The sequence below is a fragment of the Botryllus schlosseri genome, chromosome 16 (assembly GCF_051294905.1).
Source record: "Botryllus schlosseri isolate E-star chromosome 16, Bs_hap1, whole genome shotgun sequence".
Lineage (NCBI taxonomy): Eukaryota > Metazoa > Chordata > Ascidiacea > Stolidobranchia > Styelidae > Botryllus > Botryllus schlosseri.
Window position 1 is genome coordinate 18,341,271 of NC_137251.1, and position 6,794 is coordinate 18,348,064.

The following is a 6,794-nucleotide window of genomic DNA, read 5'->3' on the forward strand; positions in this document are numbered from 1 at the left end:
AATTGCATGTATATTGATATTAGTTTCTATCCTCTCTCTGCTCACGTAAACAGATTTACCGGTAGAGCTGAATGATGTGTGATTGAAAAGGTAGGACCCCTCAATAATAATGATACATCTTCGGGCGTATACCCGTTTACAGGAACGAAGCGGCACTTCGTCAGGCCCCCCGAAAAAAACTTAGGTCTTGAGCTTCCATAGGTTGATAAACCGACAGCCCCCCATCACGTTGTTCGCTTTAGCCACGAAATCAGCTGTACTGTTTAGCGAGCCAGTGCGAAGCGCGAAAACTTTCGATAATTCATGATCAAATCGGTCAGTAAGATCGGGAATTGCATATATCTTGCAATCAATTTACCGTTAGAGCTGAGTGAGGTGCAATGTTCCCTCTAAGCTGTGCATGTGCGCTAGGGCTCTTCAAAAATGACTTTTTTTCTCAAATCGTACTGGCTACTTGATAAAATTGTTAGGTTACCTAATTTAAGCCTACACACAAAATTTGACTCAATTCCAGCCAGTAACCGCTTTGCTACACGAGAAGAAAGTTTCTATTTATTATATAAAAATAAATAATAAAAAATTTGAAAATTTTCTGTTCACCCCATGAAAGTGTTAGGCTGTCTATAGAAACGATGCTCACCAAGTTTGGTTCAATTCCAACCAGTGGAAGCGGAGTTATTGCCGTCGAAAAATTTGGATTTGAATAAAATAGTATTTACGGTGACCGATTCTTTGTTTATTCATTATAGTTGTGCTCACCGTAAATACTATTTTATTCAAATCCAAATTTTTCGACGGCAGTAACTCCGCTTGCACTGGTTGGAATTGAACCAAATTTGGTGAGCATCGTTTCTATAGACGGCCTAACACTTTCATGGGGTGAAAAGAAAATTTTCAAATTTTTTAATATTTATTTTTATATAATAAATAGAAACTTTCTTCTCGTGTAGCAAAGCGGTTACTGGCTGGAATTGAGTCAAATTTTGTGTGTAGGCTTAAATTAGGTAACCTAACAATTTTATCAAGTAGCCAGTACGATTTGAGAAAAAAAGTCATTTTTGAAGAGCCCTAATGTGCGCAGTGCTGACACGGTCTCTGCGCACAGAAAATCTACGTTGCGCACAGAAAATCTACGTTGCGCACAACAAATCCGAAGTTATGACCTTTTTTAGTTGTTACGCACTATTTTCCAAGGGTCTGCGCAGTGAGTTGTTGAGTGTGCGCAGGCTGCAGACTCGTCAAAACGTAGAGCGAACATTGTGAGGTGTCTTGGAAACTGTAGGGCCGTGACTAATAATTAAACATATTCGGGCGGGCGAACCCGTTGGTATGACTTCGTTGCATGATGTTATTTCGTGACCTCCTGTCTGCTATATCAAAAATATAGAATCGCCCAACAGGGATGTCGCCCAACAGGAATATCTAGCTTTAGATATTCCTGTCGCCCAATCGTACTAAACTAAAAGACGCACACGATTTCAAATTGGGATTTCTTCACTGGCATGTAATTTTTCCCTGCCAGATGAATTCGTCTTCTGGGGTTCAGATTGCCAAGACAGGAACTTTCGGTGCCAGTCATTTAGGCGCCCATGGACAATTAAACCTATATGTCAAAGTTTTCGATGTTAATTTGCTCTGATTACTCATTAGGGATATGTCCTACCATCACATCATCTATACTGCGAAGCCATTTTCTCCAGCGCCCCCCATACCGCCCCCCTGAGCCCAGCGCCCCCCATATCGCCCCCTGAGCGTTTCCGCCCCCTTCAAAATCGCCAGCGCCCCCTGGGGGGGCGCTGGAGGCAAGGTTAAGAACCACTGCTGTACCGGGACCGAATTTCCGAGGCCGCTATCCGTAGTTCTTCAGAATTATGTTTTGGATTCAATATGACATGTCCAATCTATGAGATAACAATTGCGTATGTGTCCGAACTCGTTCACCTTTCCAGTTAGGCTTACGCAATCTCTCGAGTTATAGTCATTTCCATTGCTGCAGATAATTAGTCAGGTATAGTGCGAACATGAACCGTGTCGAATCTTTGTTCCGTACGCCGTTTACGCAGTCACCACACTTCAAGTCACAGCTCACCGGCAGACCTCTCGCGGCACATACGTTAAAATCACTGTTGTCGGGAAGTTCGTGTTACCGTAGTCCGTACCACCAAGTTACTTGGAAAACGCCATTGTGACGTCATCTTGATAAAAAGTCGCTTGCAGCCCTTGCCCCACCACCCGATATTGTCACGAGCCGCCACTGATAAAAATTATCTTTCGATTGTATACCATACATCAAACATAAGTATCTTTTGTGTGGCATCTTGCTCTCTACCGTACATCGTCAGCCTAACAATAGGGAGGTGTCCAGCTGTCCATGTGCAGCATACTTCATTTATACGCATACAGTGGAATGTGGCAGTGCCAAGAGATTCGTCATGAGCTTCCCCAGTAAGAGGTATTTTGATTCACCGAATCCACTGAGCACAGATTTCAATTTTTGTCAAAAATCTGTTCGAGGGCATTGACTGATCACCTGCAGCTCATTTTTCGAATTTGCCAAAGCAGACCATTCTTCCGACAAATCCTCAAGTTCATCAAATAATATCACTGAGGGAAATTGCACAGCAAGATGAGTGATTGATTTTACTTTTCGTTGTGTTGATGAGACTGTTAACGGATTCAATGCACTCAAGAACGAAAGCAGGCCTATGCTGTAGGCTACTCGGCAAATGAAAATCTTGCCCGAATCTGCAGAGTGAGTTCAACCAGAAACGACAGACCATCGGAATATAGATAACTAACCTACCCGTAGGTCAGTTATCTATATTCAGACAGAGCATATTTTTCGAGACTTTCGTGCGGATTCACAGCGCACCCTGCTACGTAATAATTTCTTGTTACTACACCACCACATAGAATTTGAACAAGTGATTTGTGGTACAGAACTTCAGAATAACCCGAAACAATAACTCCATATTGTTAATTTATTCGCTAAAAGCTTTTCGACTGACTCTCATCAGTAGCAAACGTCAGTGATAGGGTGAATCAAATTCGAAATGTAATAACTATTTTGTCTGTATGACGTAATAATAACAAAAACAAACAACTACAGTAGACGGACAAGATACGGTAGTAAGCTAGTAACGGTACAAAACAAACGTTAACGAGTACATATTCGGTTATAAATAACCGAAAACACAACACATAACATTAATAAAATATTTCAAGAGTGTAGAGGCGTTCCTTCTGACGACAGAGAATCGGCTTTCGCAGCTTTATGATCGTAGATTCCAGGACCGTTAAATGAAAAAGAGAACGGCCACGAGCAACTATAGAAAATTGTCTGTCATTGTAATGATCAGCACATTTCTGGATGGGATAAGAGATGCTGTCCAATAGCTAAATTGCAAGCAGTAACTTGATCATAATCACGCTATGTGTCAACAGAGTGCGATGAAGGAGTTAAAGAAACAGTAACAATATGAACAATATGAATATGAATATAAGAACAGTATGAACAATATGAACAATATGAAGTTATTGCCACATAGAATTGTTGACAACAAAGACAGCCAGAGACATCAGGTCGCCTTTGTTAGCGATAAATTTAGCGTATAATTTAGTATTCAAATGTTAGAATTTTCATTATTCGCATAATTGCAGAAAAACACTAGATTAGCTAAATTGTGCAAAAAAAAACACTAGAACACTAGGACGACCGAAAAAACACCAGAGCTAGTGTTAAAACACTAGGAGTGGCACCAATAAGCCCATTTATGGTCAAGTCGTCTTGAGGCCAAGTCGTCTTGGAGTGACGTCACGGGACGGCTTGCCGAAGTGCTGTTAACCCTTTTGAAATTTGGTCAGTTTTCGCGAAACTGACCATCACTTTTCAAATTCATACCGTGACCTCAGCAAGACTTACATTTGAGCTGTTTCAGTTTAAAAGTGGGCGGACTATATCCCTCTACCGTTTCCGCCCTCGATCGACAACCCAAGACATGTCTAAGGTTTTTTATAAGACTAAATAAACAAACTTTTTCTCTAAAAAATCTCTTTCTTTCTCTCATTTTTCAAGACTGACCCACAGGAAGGCGCCAGAGAGCAAAAAATGATGCATGAGTGCGTAGCCACCGTTGCCTGGTTTCAAACAAGCCGTCAACCATGGCCGTAAACCACGCCGCTCGCCAGTTATCGAAAAATCAAAAATAATGAAAAATTTACATATGGGCGTGGTCAGTAAGTGGTCACAATGGTCAACTTCAAGATCAATACCGAATCGGACCCTTACCGCCCAGTTAATGGCATGAAACAACGTTGTATACTTTCTCTTGTCGTATCCAGCCATTTGCAGGCATAGTAAACCAGTTTATGACTCATATTCGTTCACGAACTCAACTATAGTTGAGTGACTTTGTTAACTATGTTCTGGAAAATCACCGAAGCGTGACCACAATTACCAAACCCCTTTAGAATGCACGATTTTCATTTTTGCTCACGAGCGCCGCCATTATGGTCAAGGGATGGCGGTCGGTGAATCTTGCTTCGTGCGCGCAGATGGCAGTTTTGGAGTTGGTTTCGCTATTTATCTCCGTGGGTTGTCGATATGATGCAGTTCAGGGTACCGATGCTAAATTAAGATAAACAGCATGTCTATTATTAGCATGGAATCTTTTTGTTAGCGAAAAACAGCCGATTTCAGCCGTCTTACGCAATGATATATATACAATGATTGGAAACTGCCACTCCCCCTAACGCTGTAAGGTTTACTCCCGCCGAAATCAGCGTGTGCGCGGATAAGGTTGACTGCATACACTTCATTGAGTAATGTTGACTGTGGTGGAGTGCTGCTATCACCTTTGCTGGCAGATATTTCACTGTTTTCTCGTTTGTTGGTTGATTGTAAACAAGTTTTGCGAGCATAGTGAGACAGTACTACATACTAAGGTCTAATCAAACTTCCGCCAATGCGCAATGTTCAGGTACTGACTAGCTGTTTATGTTTTTGCATTTGTATATGTGCGGAAAAAGCTTGAAAAATTATGACTGATTCAGATACTTATATGAGTGATCTTATTGCTGGTGGGTGGCCAACCTTAGAAGTCGATGAGACCCATTCTAACAGAAAGCAACCAGGCTACTTTATAACTTTTTCCCGGGTCAGGGGAATGGAACCTTTTCGCTTCTCTTAAATCATCGTTGAAAAGGAAAATTGGCATTTCGAAGAACAAGGTGCATGAGTGAAATAATGCAGCAATAATACAGGTGTCCGGTAGTCAGCATGATGTTCCGTTTGATGTAAGTTATATTTCAAGCAATATAACACCCCTCTGTAAAAATCTTACTCTGGAATATATTTGCACAGATTTTACATGTACATTGTACACTAGGGTTGTTCAAAATTCGGAAAATGTTTGGAATACTGCGTATCCATGACTTCTTGTGTGTAGATTATTGTTAGAAAACGATATTGGATGTGAAAGAAGCTTGCAGGAAAGCCGGCAAGATTTGTCTAAATGTGTACATTGTGCACACACGTGTTAGTTGAGAAGCTACTTGTTACCATATTGACTATTTATTTTGATCCAATGGTATGGTTGACTGGCAAAACTGACAAAACGAGTTTCGTATCTAATGTCTTATAATGTATTTGTTGACAGGGCGTATATTGAACAATTCCAACCTTGAATTTACCAGAAAAGAGTGCTCGTATGAAACACGCAGACACCACCTCCAACTGGGAGCAAGTAAGAACTGGCTGCATACTACAAGAAGTTGAAGGATATTGAAAAATGTGCAATTCGTTCCCAGTCTGGAACTGCCATCGGATCGATTGATGCGGGAAAACCACTATTGCTGGAATAATCTGTGTTTGCCAGGAAATCACATCTGTGACAATTATAGTTCAAAATATGCTGGTATTATCACGCACTAAAGGAATGTCATATGTAGGCTCAGGGGAAATGCTTACAGTTCCTCCCCCAACGTGTGTGGACATACTGACATTTATTGAAGGTTTTAGTATTCAAGTCATCGTTATCTCCTCCTGGCTCTTTTAACCTTGATATCATATACAGTTACAGAAAATGTTCCCCTTCCTACCAATGATTCGGGCAAGAGCAAGCTAACATCTAAACAAGGCAGGATATTTCATCACGAGTAAATAAGGCATCATTCAGGTCGTAATTGGCCACTTTTGAGCTAACGAAAGCAAGTGTACTATTGCATTTTTGAAGGAAATTTTCCCAAGTTGAAGATGACAAAAATTTATATCTAGCACTGCTATTGCTTAAAAGATCACACACAAACTGTTTTTGTTGTCCACATTGTTACTTTTGCATCGATCTATTTCTGTACCGTTGCATATTAGTGTTTGTTTTTCAAATGCATGCATCATTTCGTTTATATACGCATGAATTAGGGATTTGAAAATTCAATACTGCATTCGTAAATGTTACATCTGTGAAGTATATGTATCTTGTTTTATCATCATCATTGGTTTATTAGCAATTTTATCAGTTCAATACACCACAAAAATGCGATACAATGAAAAGACAGGAAGATGTCGAAGCGACAAGGAGTAGTCTATGGAATCTGACACCCACCTTGGCCTAGGCGATGTAAAGAGGAGGCATGCACACTGCATAACATGATGGGATCCTGAAAAGTCGACCTGGATTTTGTGGAATAATCAGGGATAGGCGACGTTTTGTCAGAGAAGATTGATGTATACAGCGTTGCTACTGAAGTATTGCTGCAATGATTTACTCAGGTTCAAATAGAAGTAGCGAAAATAG

The 6,794-nt window shown here is 40.6% G+C and overlaps 1 long non-coding RNA gene across 1 annotated transcript; it reads left to right on the forward strand.

Moving 5' to 3' along the window:
• Positions 1–4,453: 4,453 nt before the first annotated feature.
• LOC145459319 (uncharacterized) lies at positions 4,454–6,386 on the forward strand. Its single transcript, XR_013921347.1, has 2 exons — positions 4,454–5,295; positions 5,658–6,386. It is a non-coding gene; the product is annotated as an uncharacterized LOC145459319 (long non-coding RNA).
• The last annotated feature ends 408 nt before the right edge of the window (positions 6,387–6,794 follow it).